At 41.8% G+C, this 16,028-nt stretch overlaps 1 protein-coding gene across 7 annotated transcripts in view; it reads right to left on the bottom strand.

Annotated features, from left to right (window-relative positions):
• LOC133535523 (plasma membrane calcium-transporting ATPase 1-like) overlaps positions 1-16,028 on the bottom strand; it is a 255,985-nt gene that overhangs the window by 169,865 nt on the left and 70,092 nt on the right. The window contains exon 2 of one of the 7 annotated variants that reach the window (XM_061875426.1): positions 6,643-6,712. The exons of the other annotated variants lie outside the window; for them this stretch is intronic. The gene's annotated coding sequence lies outside the window, so the exon portion shown is untranslated. The remainder of the gene's footprint in view (positions 1-6,642; positions 6,713-16,028) is intronic. 7 annotated transcript variants of the gene reach the window in all.

Below are 16,028 nucleotides of genomic sequence, written 5' to 3'. Positions count from 1 at the left end.
CGAACCCCACCAGTTTCACATGCACATTCACCGAACAATCCATCCATTTTCTACCGCTTATTCCCTTTTTTGGGGTCGCGAGGGGCGCCTATCTCAGCTACAATCGGCCGGAAGGCGGGGTACACCCTGGACAAGTCGCCACCTCATCGCAGGGCCAACACAGATAGACAGACAACATTCACACTCACATTCACACACTAGGGCCAATTTTTAGTGTTGCCAATCAACCTATCCCCAGGTGCATGTCTTTGGAGGTGGGAGGGGCCTATCCCCAGCTGCATGTCTTTGGAGGTGGGAGGGGCCTATTCCCAGGTGCATGTCTTTGGGAGTGGGAGGAAGCCGGAGTACCCGGAGGGAACCCACGCATTCACGGGGAGAACATGCAAACTCCACACAGAAAGTGAAAAATAAAATCCATCCATCCATCCATTTTCTACCGCTTATTCCCTTTTGGGGTCGCGGGGGGCGCTGGCGCCTATCTCAGCTACAATCGGGCGGAAGGCGGGGTACACCCTGGACAAGTCGCCACCTCATCGCAGGGCCAACACAGATAGACAGACAACATTCACACTCACATTCACACACTAGGGACCATTTAGTGTCGCCAATCAACTTATCCCCAGGTGCATGTCTTTGGAAGTGGGAGGGGCCTATCCCCAGGTGCATGTCTTTGGAGGTGGGAGGGGCCTATCCCCAGGTGCATGTCTTTGGAAGTGGGAGGGGCCTATCCCCAGGTGCATGTCTTTGGAGGTGGGAGGGGCCTATCCCCAGGTGCATGTCTTTGGAGGTGGGAGGGGCCTATCCCCAGGTGCATGTCTTTGGAGGTGGGAGGGGCCTATCCCCAGGTGCATGTCTTTGGAAGTGGGAGGGGCCTATCCCCAGGTGCATGTCTTTGGAGGTGGGAGGGGCCTATCCCCAGGTGCATGTCTTTGGAGGTGGGAGGGGCCTATCCCCAGGTGCATGTCTTTGGAAGTGGGAGGGGCCTATCCCCAGGTGCATGTCTTTGGAAGTGGGAGGGGCCTATCCCCAGGTGCATGTCTTTGGAAGTGGGAGGGGCCTATCCCCAGGTGCATGTCTTTGGAGGTGGGAGGGGCCTATCCCCAGGTGCATGTCTTTGGAGGTGGGAGGAAGCCGGAGTACCCGGAGGGAACCCACGCATTCACGGGGAGAACATGCAACCTCCACACAGAAAGATCCCGAGCCTGGATTTGAACCCAGGACTGCAGGACCTTCGTATTGTGAGGCAGACGCACTAACCCCTCTGCCACCGTGAAGCCTCACCGAACAATACTTAAGTGAAAAATAAAATGTTGGGTTTTTTTTTTCAAATTCAAGAAAAATTCATGTTGTTTTTTTTTTACCTGTGCACAAAATGAACCGTGCATGAACATCAACTTGTTCAAAGAACAAAACCAACACGGTGCATGAACTCAAAACAAATTACACACCTTACTCACATTACCATGAATTGATTCCCTTGGACCCCAACTTAAAAAAGTTGAAAAACTTATTTGGGTGTTGCCATTTAGTGGTCAATTGTACGAATATGTACTGCACTGTGTTAAAGGGGAACATTATCACCAGACCCATGTGAAGTGAAGTGAATTATATTTATATAGCGCTTTTTCCTCTAGTGACTCAAAGCGCTTTACATAGTTAAACCCGATATCTAAGTTACATTCAAACCAGTGTGGGTGGCACTGGGAGCAGGTGGGTAAAGTGTCTTGCCCAAGGACACAACGGCAGTGACTAGGATGGCGGAAGCGGGAATCGAACCTGCTACCCTCAAGTTGCTGGCACGGCCACTCTACCAACCGAGCCAAACCGCCCATGTAAGCGTCAATATATACCTTGATGGTGCAGAAAAAAGACCATTTATTTTTTTAACCAATTTTCGAACTCTAAATGGGTGAATTTTGGCGAATCAAACGCCTTTCTGTTTATCACGCTGGAGGCGATGACGTCAGAATGTGACGTCGCCGAGGTAACACACCCACCATTTTCATTTTCAACACATTACAAACACCGGGTCTCAGCTCGGTTATTTTCCGTTTTTCTGACTATTTTTTGGAACCTTGGAGACATCATGCCTCGACGGTGTGTTGTCGGAGGGTGTAACAACACTAACAGGGAGGGATTCAAGTTGCACCACTGGCCCCAAGATGCCAAAGTGTCTGCCGCCAGACCCCCATTGAATGTGCCAGAGTGTCTCCACATTTGACCGGCGATGCTAAGACAGACATGGCACAGAGATGTATGGATAACCTGTAGATGCATTTAAACGATAGTCAACGAAATCACAAAGGTGAGTTTTGTTGATGTTGACTGCCAGCTAATCGATGCTAAGATGTTACGCTAATCGATGCTAACATGCTACTTACCGGCGGCACTAAAGCAGACATGGCACAGAGATGTATGGATAACCTGTAGATGCATTTGCAACTATATTACGTTTCCTTCCACCCACATTTAATGCGAAACAAACACTTACCAATCGACAGATTTAAGTTGCTCCAGTGTCAAAAGATGCGAAAGTCCTGATCGTTAGGTCCGCACATTTTACCGGCGATGCTAACGCAGCTATTCGGCCATGCTATGGCTATGAATAGCGTCAATAGCTTCAGTTTCTTCTTGAATACTTACATACTCCAACCATCTGTTTCAATACATGCGTAATCTGTTGAATCGCTTAAGTCGCTGAAATCCGAGTTTGAATCCGAGCTAATGTCGCTATATCTTGCTGTGGTATTCCCATTGTTTGTTTACATTGGCAGCACTGTGTGACGTCACAGGGAAATGGATAGTCACATCGCAAATAGCGAAAATCAAGAACTTTAAAGCTTTTTTTAAGGATATTAGGGATATTAGCAGACCGGTAAAATTTTGAAAAAAACTTCAAAAAATACAACAAGCCACTGGGAACTGATTTTTATTGTTTTTAACCCTTTTGAAATTGTGATAATGTTCCCCTTTAACTGCACTGTTTCATATAATGTATTCTCTTCCTTTGCAATCTGCTAGTAAAAGTTTCAATCAATCAATCAATCAAAAAACCTGCAAATCAGTGGTAAAATTAGAGGGAACATTGTTTTGGGGTGTCCATGATACGCCGACAGGGAGAAGTTTTTATTTACACGATAAGTCGGATGTGTCTTTACCTCCGTGAGCCCGACTCATCGATCGAACACGGGTTAAAGACCACTGCTATAAATATTAATTTATACAAATAACTTAATTAACTATTGGACATGACTAAGCAGTCCACACATTCTTATTATTGTCTAAACAGCTGGCAAGTAAGTAGGAGGACGACAAATGTGTCTTAGGTGGTGATGTCGAAATCACGTTCGAGGACTGCACAAGTGCGGCTGGTACTGGGAGATGGGGTTCATTCAGGGGAAAGATTAATTCCAATAAGTACTGTGACATTTAATTGTTTCAGTCATCCGTTTCACTGAATGGTTCCTCTGAACATGTCCTAAGACTGTCTGTCATTAACTTAACTAGATTCTACAAAACCAGTCCTGAGAATGTCCATCATAAAGTTAACTAGATACTACAAAACCAGTCCTAAGAATGTCCGTAATTAAGTTAACTAGATTTTACAAAACCAGTCCTAAGAATGTCCATCATTAAGTTAAATAGATTCTCAAAAAACAGTCCTAAGAATGTCCATCATTAACTTAGCTCAAGTTTACAGAACCAGTCTTAAGAATGTCCATTATTAAGTTAGCTAGATTCTACAAAACCAGTCCTAAGAATGTCCGTCATTAAGTTAAAAACCAGTCTTAAGAATGTCCATCATTAGGTTAACTAGATTATACAAAAGCAGACACTGTCCATCATTCGGTTAACTAGATTCTCAAAAAACAGTCCTAAGAATGTCTATCATTAAGGTAATTCAAGTTTACAAAACCAGTCTTAAGAATGTCCTTCATTAAGTTAACTAGATTTTACAAAACCAGTCTTAAGAATGTCCATCATTAAGTTAACTAGATGCTACAAAAACAGTCCTAAGAGTGTCCGTAATTAAGTTAACTAGATTTTACAAAACCAGTCCTAAAATGTCCATCATGAAGTTAACTGGATTCTACAAAACCAGTCCAAAGAATGTCCATCATTAGGTTAACTAGATTATACAAAACCAGACACTGTCCATCATTCGGTTAACTAAATTCTCAAAAAACAGTCCTAAGAATGTCTATCATTAAGGTAATTCAAGTTTACAAAACCAGTCTTAAGAATGTCCATCATTAAGTTAACTAGATGCTACAAAAACAGTCCTAAGAGTGTCCGTAATTAAGTTAACTAGATTTTACAAAACCAGTCCTAAGAATGTCCATCATTAAGTTAACTAGATGCTACAAAAACAGTCGTATACATGTCCTTTAATAAGTTAACTAGATTCTACAAAACCAGTCCTAAGAATGTCCTTCATTAAGTTAACTAGATTCTACAAAACTAGTCCTAAGATGTCAGCGAATGGTTCTCCTATGGTTAGTTCATAACCAAACCTTGAACTAACGTTTAGAGAACACTTAACATTAATTCTGTATTGTAGGACCGTCTGTATGACGTTTGTTGTTATACCTAAATCGATATTTCAACCATCGATTGACAAATGGCCCACGTTGTAAAATGGATGAGTGTTCCTAGCGGTGGTCAACAGTGTGTTAAACAGTTCCTACCAGTGACTAAGATGGTGGTCAACAGTGTGTTAAACAGCTCCTACCAGTGACTAGGATGGTGGTCAACAGTGTGATAAACAGCTCCTACCAGTGACTAGGATGGTGGTCAACAGTGTGTTAAACAGTTCCTACCAGTGACTAAGATGGTGGTCAACAGTGTGTTAAACAGCTCCTACCAGTGACTAGGATGGTGGTCAACAGTGTGTTAAACAGCTCCTACCAGTGACTAGGATGGTGGTCAACAGAGTGTTAAACAGCTCCTACCAGTGACTAGGATGGTGGTCAACAGTGTGTTAAACAGCTCCTACCAGTGACTAGGATGGTGGTCAACAGTGTGTTAAACAGCTCCTACCAGTGACTAGGATGGTGGTCAACAGTGTGTTAAACAGCTCCTACCAGTGACTAGGATGGTGGTCAACAGTGTGTTAAACAGCTCCTACCAGTGACTAGGATGGTGGTCAACAGTGTGTTAAACAGCTCCTACCAGTGACTAGGATGGTGGTCAACAGTGTGTTAAACAGCTCCGACCAGTGACTAGGATGGTGGTCAACAGTGTGTTAAACAGCTCCTACCAGTGACTAGGATGGTGGTCAACAGTGTGTTAAACAGCTCCTACCAGTGACTAGGATGGTGGTCAACAGTGTGTTAAACAGCTCCTACCAGTGACTAGGATGGTGGTCAACAGTGTGTTAAACAGCTCCTACCAGTGACTGGATGGTGGTCAACAGTGTGTTAAACAGCTCCTACCAGTAACTAGGATGGTGGTCAACAGTGTGTTAAACAGCTCCTACCAATGACTAGGATGGTGGTCAACAGTGTGTTAAACAGCTCCTACCAGTGACTAGGATGGTGGTCAACAGTGTGTTAAACAGCTCCTACCAGTGACTAGGATGGTGGTCAACAGTGTGTTTTAGAAAGAGGTCCTACCAGTGACTAGGATGGTGGTCAACAGTGTGTTAAACAGCTCCTACCAGTGACTAGGATGGTGGTCAACAGTGTGTTTTAGAAAGAGGTCCTACCAGTGACTAGGATGGTGGTCAACAGAGTGTTAAACAGCTCCTACCAGTGACTAGGATGGTGGTCAACAGTGTGTTAAACAGCTCCTACCAGTGACTAGGATGGTGGTCAACAGTGTGTTAAACAGCTCCTACCAGTGACTAGGATGGTGGTCAACAGTGTGTTAAACAGCTCCTACCAGTGACTAGGATGGTGGTCAACAGTGTGTTAAACAGCTCCTACCAGTGACTAGGATGGTGGTCAACAGTGTGTTAAACAGCTCCTACCAGTGACTAGGATGGTGGTCAACAGTGTGTTAAACAGCTCCGACCAGTGACTAGGATGGTGGTCAACAGTGTGTTAAACAGCTCCTACCAGTGACTAGGATGGTGGTCAACAGTGTGTTAAACAGCTCCTACCAGTGACTAGGATGGTGGTCAACAGTGTGTTAAACAGCTCCTACCAGTGACTAGGATGGTGGTCAACAGTGTGTTAAACAGCTCCTACCAGTGACTGGATGGTGGTCAACAGTGTGTTAAACAGCTCCTACCAGTAACTAGGATGGTGGTCAACAGTGTGTTAAACAGCTCCTACCAATGACTAGGATGGTGGTCAACAGTGTGTTAAACAGCTCCTACCAGTGACTAGGATGGTGGTCAACAGTGTGTTAAACAGCTCCTACCAGTGACTAGGATGGTGGTCAACAGTGTGTTTTAGAAAGAGGTCCTACCAGTGACTAGGATGGTGGTCAACAGTGTGTTAAACAGCTCCTACCAGTGACTAGGATGGTGGTCAACAGTGTGTTTTAGAAAGAGGTCCTACCAGTGACTAGGATGGTGGTCAACAGTGTGTTAAACAGCTCCTACCAGTGACTAGGATGGTGGTCAACAGTGTGTTAAACAGCTCCAACCAGTGACTAGGATGGTGGTCAACAGTGTGTTTTAGAAAGAGGTCCTACCAGTGACTAGGATGGATCATCTTCCTGTGGCTGAAGCTGACAGGTGAGGAGACGGTTGCTCATCAGGAGGCTGAGAGCGGAATAGCAATGAGTCTCTTTCCTTCGTCCTTTGCTTAGTTTGTCAACAGTCTGACGTTCAGTCCCGCCAGTATGATGTGTCCTTGTTTTCACGGAGTCTCCCCGAGACAAGGTCCAGATCCCACAAAGTCATGGGCAGGACAAAAGAAGAGGAGCCCGAGCAAAAACACACACAAACACACACTATTGTGGGTGTTGCGTGCATACCAGAGGTCCCCTAGGTGGAACGTTAGCACGAGTTAGGATGAACCACCGCATTGTCAAGTGAACATGGTGGCCATTGTGAGACCATGTGGCATCACGTGATGCTCATCGGGTTTTTCACAAGCGTGTTTCCTCAGCCTCTTTCACACCAAGTGGTCCTGACAGAAGGTCCACCTTTTCTTTTTACACCACCCGTACGGTATACCCGTACTGTTAAATTATTGTAATACTAATGGATCAAAAATGGTACTGTATGTTTGAATAGTACCGGTTCCCGGGCAGATGAGCATGTTCGGCAGCACGCACGCACAGAGTACTTACAAGCAGACACGGCGTGGGGACAGAAAAGGGAGAACGGACGCATTTTGGTGTAAAAAGGTCTAGAAATGATCGCTCTTTGACACAAAAATGGTACTGTATATTTTGAATAGTACCGGTTCCCGGGCAGATGAGCATGTTCGGCAGCACGCACGCACAGAGTACTTACAAGCAGACACGGCGTGGGGACAGAAAAGGGAGAACGGACGCATTTTGGTGTAAAAAGGTCTAGAAATGATCGCTCTTTGACACAAAAATGGTACTGTATATTTTGAATAGTACCGGTTCCCGGGCAGATGAGCATGTTCGGCAGCACGCACGCACAGAGTACTTACAAGCAGACACGGCGTGGAGACAGAAAAGGGAGAACGGACGCATTTTGGTGTAAAAAGGTCTAGAAATGATCGCTCTTTGACACAAAAATGGTACTGTATATTTTGAATAGTACCGGTTCCCGGGCAGATGAGCATGTTCGGCAGCACGCACGCACAGAGTACTTACAAGCAGACACGGCGTGGGGACAGAAAAGGGAGAACGGACGCATTTTGGGGTAAAAAGGTCTAGAAATGATCGCTCTTTGACACAAAAATGGTACTGTATATTTTGAATAGTACCGGTTCCCGGGCAGATGAGCATGTTCGGCAGCACGCACGCACAGAGTACTTACAAGCAGACACGGCGTGGGGACAGAAAAGGGAGAACGGACGCATTTTGGTGTAAAAAGGTCTAGAAATGATCGCTCTTTGACACAAAAATGGTACTGTATATTTTGAATAGTACCGGTTCCCGGGCAGATGAGCATGTTCGGCAGCACGCACGCACAGAGTACTTACAAGCAGACACGGTGTGGAGACAGAAAAGGGAGAACGGACGCATTTTGGTGTAAAAAGGTCTAGAAATGATCGCTCTTTGACACAAAAATGGTACTGTATATTTTGAATAGTACCGGTTCCCGGGCAGATGAGCATGTTCGGCAGCACGCACGCACAGAGTACTTACAAGCAGACACGGCATGGAGACAGAAAAGGGAGAACGGACGCATTTTGGGGTAAAAAGTAAAGATAAAGGTGGAGTTATAACTCTGACACACCCTCAGGAAGATGTGCTTTAAGACAAAATCCGCAGTCGGCAGTGTGAAGTTTCTTACAAGTAACATAATCACTGGAGGACGAGGAATAGCTAAACATGCGTCACTACACACCATAGGAGGATACAATAGCTCACCGGCGTCACAATGTAAACAAACACCATGGGTGGATCTACACCTGACATCCACTGTAATGATACCGAGTACAGGAGCGTATCTAGTCGATACTACTATGATTATATCGATATTTTTTATCATCATTAACTCTTTTTTATTTTATTTTTTAATACATATTATATTCATAAGGTCCATCTGCAGTCTGCAGTGTTTTAGCTACTTCTAAATCACAAATCCTGGTCTCCATGGCAACAAATAAAGTATGGTTTCTTACAAGTAACATGATCACTGGAGGACAAGGAATAGCTAAACATGTCTCACTACAATAGCTCACCGGCGTCACAATGTAAACAAACGCCATAGGTGGATTTACACCCGACATCCACTGGAATGATACCAAGTACAAGAGCGTATCTAGTCGATACTACTATGATTACATTGATATTTTTTTATCGTCCCAAATTCTTGAAAAAAAATGATGTTATCTTTATAAAGATAAAGTTAAAAGTTGAAGTACCGATGATTCTCACACACACTCTAGGTGTGGCGAAATTATTCTCTGCATTTGATCCATCGCCCTTGGGAGAGAAGTGGAGGGGAGCAGTGAGCAGCAGCCGTGGCCACGCCCGGGAATCATTTTTGGTGATTTAACCCCGGATTCCAACCCTTGATGCTGAGTGCCATGCAGGGAGGTAATGGGTCCCATTTTTATAGTCTCGGGAAATACATCCGAGGACTTTGAATATGACCAATGTATGATCCTGTAACTACTTGGTATCGGATCGATACCTAAATATGTGGTATCATCCAAAACTAATGTCAAGTATCAAAGAAGAGAAAAATAAGTGATTTTATTACATTTTAACAGAAGTGTAGATAGAACATGTTCAAACAGAAAACAGCGCGACACCTACCCTTTACATCATTATTTCTTAACCATATTATTATTGGTTTATTAGGTATTATATTTTATTGAATGATCGTATAACTACTTGGTATCAGATCGATACCTAAATGTGTGGTATCATCCAAAACTAATGTCAAGTATCAAAGAAGAGAAGAATAAGTGATTATTACATTTTAACAGAAGTGTAGATAGAACATGTTCAAATAGAAAATAAGCAGATATCAACAGTAAATGAACAAGTGGATTAGCTCGGTTGGTACAGCGGCCGTGCCAGCAACTTGAGGGTTGCAGGTTCGATTCCCTAGTCACTGCCGTTGTGTCCTTGGGCAAGACACTTTACCCACCTGCTCCCAGTGCCACCCACACGGGTTTAAATGTAACTTAGATATTGGGTTTCACTATGTAAAGTGCTTTGAGTCACTAGAGAAAAGCGCTATATAAATATAAGTCACTTCATTTTTAGAGTTTGTCCGTCATAATGTGTATAAAATAATAGGTGTATAAATGACACAATATGTTACTGCAGACCAATTAGGAGTCTTTGTTTGTTTACTTGCTACTAAAAGACAAGTTGTCTAGTATGTTCAACATTTTATTTAAGGACTAAATTGCAATAAAACATATGTTTCATGTACACTAAGCATGCAGGTAAAAAGGTGTCTAATGCTTAAACCAAAAATAAACAAAAAGGTGAGTGCCCCTAAGAAAAGGAATTGAAGCTTAGAGGACAAAACTAAAACTGAACTGGCGACAAAGTCAACAAAAACAGAATGCTGGACGACAGCAAAGACTTACTGCGGAGCAAAGATGGCGTCCACAAAGTACATCCGAACATGACATGACAATCAACAATGTCCACGCAAAGAAGGATAAAAAACAACTGAAATATTCTCGATTGCTAAAACAAAGTAGATGCGGGAAATATCGCTTAAAGGAAGACATGAAACTGCTACAGGAAAATACCAAAAAAAAAGAGAAAAAGCCACCAAAATAGGAGCGCAAGACAGGAAAACAGCAAAAAACTCAAAATAAGTCACGGCGTGATGTGATATGACAGTACACCTACTTTGAGACAAGAGCTATAGTGATGCATTCTTGGTTATGCTTTAAAGTCATATCCAACCATTGCAACGACTTTTTACCGTCAACTAAGTTTAATTTTTTAATGATTTCTGCTGGTGGTGTGCCTCTGCATTTTTTTCTGCGCAAAAAATGTGCCTTGGCTCAAAAAAGGTTGAAAAACCTTAAAGCATAGGGTGAAACTGTAACTAAGTGCACAGCCCCATACGTCTCTCCTCATGAGCAAAATTCAACTCTTGTCTCTGCTTGATTCCTTGCTTCTTGTCTCGTTTGATGGACAGTTTTGGTGTTTGATGCCGACAGTTACAATCTATAATGTAAAGAGTCATTAAAATAAAGAAAACGAGGAGAAGGTATGTCCAAAAAAATCAATGACATTTAGTGAGAAAATGTGGTTTATTGACACATAATTTCCAGGTGTTTGAGGGCCAGATCTGAGTTTATCACCAGAGCATATTTCATGAACAAAAAGTATTGTGGTGACAGTACACCTACTTTGAGACAAGATGCATTCTTGGTTATGCTTTAAAGTCATATCCAACCATTGCAACAATGACTTTTTTATTGTCAACTGAGTTTAATTTTTTAATAATTTCTGCTGGTGGTGTGCCTCTGCATTTTTTCCGCGCAAAAAATGTGCCTTGGCTCAAAAAAGGTTGAAAAACCTTAAAGCATAGGGTGAAACTGTAACTAAGTGCACAGCCCCATACGTCTCTCCTCATGAGCAAAATTCAACTCTTGTCTCTGCTTGATTCCTTGCTTGTTGTCTCGTTTGATGGACAGTTTTGGTGTTTGATGCCGACAGTTACAATCTATAATGTAAAGAGTCATTAAAATTAAAAAAACGAGGAGAAGGTACGTCCAAAAAAATCAATGATATTTAGTGAGAAAATGTGGTTTATTGACACATATAATTTCCAGGTGTTTGAGGGCCAGATCTGAGTTTATCACCAGAGCATATTTCATGGACAAAAAGTATTGTGGTGACAGTACACCTACTTTGAGACAAGAGCTATAGTGATGCATTCTTGGTTACGCTTTAAAGTCATATCCAACCATTGCAACAACGACTTTTTACTGTCAACTGAGTTTAATTTTTTAACGATTTCTGCTGGTGGTGTGCCTCTGCATGTTTTCCGCGCAAAAAATGTGCCTTGGCTCAAAAAAGGTTGAAAAACCTTAAAGCATAGGGTGAAACTGTAACTAAGTGCACAGCCCCATACGTCTCTCCTCGAGCAAAATTCAACTCTTGTCTCTGCTTGATTCCTTGCTTCTTGTCTCGTTTGATAGACAGTTTTGGTGTTTGATGCCGACAGTTACAATCTATAATGTAAATAGTCATGAAAACAAAGAAAACGAGGAGAAGGTATGTCCAAAAAATCAATGACATTTAGTGAGAAAATGTGGTTTATTTACACATATTATTTTCAGGTGTTTGCGGGCCAGATCTGAGTTTATCACCAGAGCATATTTCATGAACAAAAAGTATTGTGGTGACAGTACACCTATTTTGAGACAAGAGCTATACTGATGCATTCTTGGTTACGCTTTAAAGTCATATCCAACCATTGCAACAACGACTTTTTACTGTCAACTGAGTTTAATTTTTTAATGATTTCTGCTTGTGGTGTGCCTCTGCATTTTTTCCGCGCAAAAAATGTGTCTTGGCTCAAAAAAGGTTGAAAAACCTTAAAGCATAGGGTGAAACTGTAACTAAGTGCACAGCCCCATACGTCTCTCCTCATGAGCAAAATTGAACTCTTGTCTCTGCTTGATTCCTTGCTTCTCGTCTTGTTTCATAGACAGTTTTGGTGTTTGATGCCGACAGTTACAATCTATAATGTAAAGAGTCATTAAAATAAAGAAAACGAGGAGAAGGTATGTCCAAAAAATCAATGACATTTAGTGAGAAAATGTGGTTTATTGACACATATTATTTTCAGGTGTTTGCGGGCCAGATCTGAGTTTATCACCAGAGCATATTTCATGAACAAAAAGTATTGTGGTGACAGTACACCTACTTTGAGACAAGAGCTATAGTGATGCATTCTTGGTTACGCTTTAAAGTCATATCCAACCATTGCAACAACGACTTTTTACTGTCAACTGAGTTTAATTTTTTAATGATGTCTGCTGGTGGTGTGCCTCTGCATTTTTTCTGCGCAGAAAATGTGCCTTGGCTCAAAAAAGGTTGAAAAACCTTAAAGCATAGGGTGAAACTGTAACTAAGTGCACAGCCCCATACGTCTCTCCTCATGAGCAAAATTGAACTCTTGTCTCTGCTTGATTCCTTGCTTCGTGTCTCGTTTGATAGACAATTTTGGTGTTTGATGCCGACAGTTACAATCTATAATGTAAATAGTCATGAAAATAAAGAAAACGAGGAGAAGGTATGTCCAAAAAATCAATGACATTTAGTGAGAAAATGTGGTTTATTGACACATATCATTTCCAGGTGTTTGCGGGCCAGATCTGAGTTTATCACCAGAGCATATTTCATGAACAAAAAGTATTGTGGTGACAGTACACCTACTTTGAGACAAGATGCATTCTTGGTTATGCTTTAAAGTCATATCCAACCATTGCAACGACGACTTTTTACCGTCAACTGAGTTTAATTTTTTTAATGATTTCTGCTGGTGGTGTGCCTCTGCATTTTTTCCGCGCAAAAAATGTGCCTTGGCTCAAAAAAGGTTGAAAAACCTTAAAGCATAGGGTGAAACTGTAACTAAGTGCACAGCCCCATACGTCTCTCCTCATGAGCAAAATTGAACTCTTGTCTCGGCTTGATTCCTTGCTTCTTGTCTCGTTTGATAGACAGTTTTGGTGTTTGATGCCGACAGTTATCTATAATGTAAATAGTCATTAAAATAAAGAAAACGAGGAGAAGGTATGTCCCAAAAAATCAATGATATTTAGTGAGAAAATGTGGTTTATCGACACATATCATTTTCAGGTGTTTGAGGGCCGGATCTGAGTTTATCACCAGAGCATATTTCATGAACAAAAAGTATTGTGGTGACAGTACACCTACTTTGAGACAAGATGCATTCTTGGTTATGCTTTAAAGTCATATCCAACCATTGCAACAACGACTTTTTACTGTTAACTGAGTTTAATTTTTTAATAATTTCTGCTGGTGGTGTGCCTCTGCATTTTTTCCGCGCCAAAAATGTGCCTTGGCTCAAAAAAGGTTGAAAAACCCTAAAGCATAGGGTGAAACTGTAACTAAGTGCACAGCCCCATACGTCTCTCCTCATGAGCAAAATTCAACTCTTGTCTCTGCTTGATTCCTTGCTTCTTGTCTTGTTTCATAGACAGTTTTGGTGTTTGATGCCGACAGTTACAATCTATAATGTAAATAGTCATTAAAATAAAGAAAACGAGGAGAAGGTATGTCCAAAAAATCAATGACATTTAGTGAGAAAATGTGGTTTATTGACACGTATCATTTTCAGGTGTTTGCGGGCCAGATCTGAGTTTATCACCAGAGCATATTTCATGAACAAAAAGTATCGTGGTGATAGTACACCTACTTTGAGACAAGAGCTATAGTGATGCATTCTTGGTTATGCTTTAAAGTCATATCCAACCATTGCAACAACGACTTTTTACCGTCAACTGAGTTGAATTTTTTAATGATTTCTGCTGGTGGTGTGCCTCTGCATTTTTTCCGCGTAAAAAATGTGCCTTGGCTCAAAAAAGGTTGAAAAATCTTAAAGCATAGGGTGAAACTGTAACTAAGTGCACAGCCCCATACGTCTCTCCTCATGAGCAAAATTCAACTCTTGTCTCTGCTTGATTCCTTGCTTCTTGTCTCGTTTGATACACAGTTTTGGTGTTTACAATCTATAATGTAAAAAGTCATTAAAATAAAGAAAACGAGGAGAAGGTATGTCCAAAAAATCAATGACATTTAGTGAGAAAATGTGGTTTATCGACACATATCATTTTCAGGTGTTTGCGGGCCAGATCTGAGTTTATCACCAGAGCATATTTCAGTGCCCCCCCTCATCTGAACACGTGTAAACAACTGTGGTGAACCAATCTGTCAGATTAGTGGGCGGAGCAATCAGAACATGTCAGTCTGTCCCAGTCAATTAGCCACTCAGTAAGTGCCAGTCAGACCTGGGGACAGTTCCAAAGTGGCGGCACTTGGCCAGTCGGTCAGTGTGATGAATTGTCATCGAGCCGGCCAGTCAGACGGAAACTTGAGTGCTTTTCCTGATGTATCGACCAATCAAACGCGTGCAAGTATGATGGATGACATTGGACGTGGTGCGCCACTTTACGCTAGCTACTCCCCCGCCGCTAGTCGAAAGAAAGATCCAAAATAGATCCAAAGCGCGTTTGACATGAAAAGATTGTCTGGTTGGTGTTGACGCTTACTATTCATAGCCCTCTTTTGGGGCTTTGTGGTTGTGTAGAGCTGATGAAATGATCCCGAATCATCCTTCCAACAATAACTGACAGATTTGGTCTATTTTCAGCCGCGCTGTCACGTTTGAGGACGCGGCACAAACACGCAAAAAAACTACTCCTTCCGTCTCCTGGTGGAGCGTTGAAGAAAGGGTGGAGGAGCGGACCTTTTCAATGATTGGAGGGAGGCGGAGATGCCAGCAGAAATCAATCAGGCTTTAGAGGCCAGCAGTCATGAGGATGAAGGTTGTTCACGTGAGTCGTGCATCCAGGTCGGACTCCGGAGAGTCCTCCAGCGGGTCTAAGAGTCCATCTGCCTAACTGACCGACTGGGAGGACGTTTCAGACTAGAAACATGTTGGATGTCAACACCTATTGCCTGCAGCTAAAGTCCTCGCCAAGCTTCACACTGACTCACCTAACACGTACCAGTAAACATGACAACTTTGTATATTTATAGGACATATACCAGGTCTACTATATAGTATATTTATAGGACATATACCAGGTGAATATTTATAGGACATATACCAGGTCTACTATATAGTATATTTATAGGACTCATTCCAGGTGTATTATATAGTATATTTATAGGACATATACCAGGTGAATATTTATAGGACATATACCAGGTCTACTATATAGTATATTTATAGGACTCATTCCAGGTGTATTATATAGTATATTTATAGGACATATACCAGGTGTATATTTATAGGACTCATTCCAGGTGTATTATATAGTATATTTATAGGACATATGCCAGGTGTATTATATAGTATTTTTGTAGGACATATACCAGGTGTATATTTATAGGACATATACCAGGTGTACTATATTGTATATTTATAGGACATACACCGGGTGTATTACATTGTATATTTATAGGACATATTCCAGGTGTATTACATAGTATATTTATAGGACGTATATCAGGTGTATATTTATAGGACATATTCCAGGTGTATTATATTGTATATTTATAGGACATATACCAGGTGTATATTTATAGGACTCATTCCAGGTGTATTATATAGTATATTTATAGGACATATATCAGGTGTATATTTATAGGACATATGCCAGGTGTATTATATAGTATTTTTGTAGGACATATACCAGGTGTACTATATTGTATATTTATAGGACTCATTCCAGGTGTATTATATAGTATAT

Source organism: Nerophis ophidion, linkage group LG16 (genome assembly GCF_033978795.1).
Source record: "Nerophis ophidion isolate RoL-2023_Sa linkage group LG16, RoL_Noph_v1.0, whole genome shotgun sequence".
NCBI lineage: Eukaryota > Metazoa > Chordata > Actinopteri > Syngnathiformes > Syngnathidae > Nerophis > Nerophis ophidion.
Note: the sequence above shows the minus strand (reverse complement) of the source record. Positions and strands in the feature narration are given on the sequence as shown.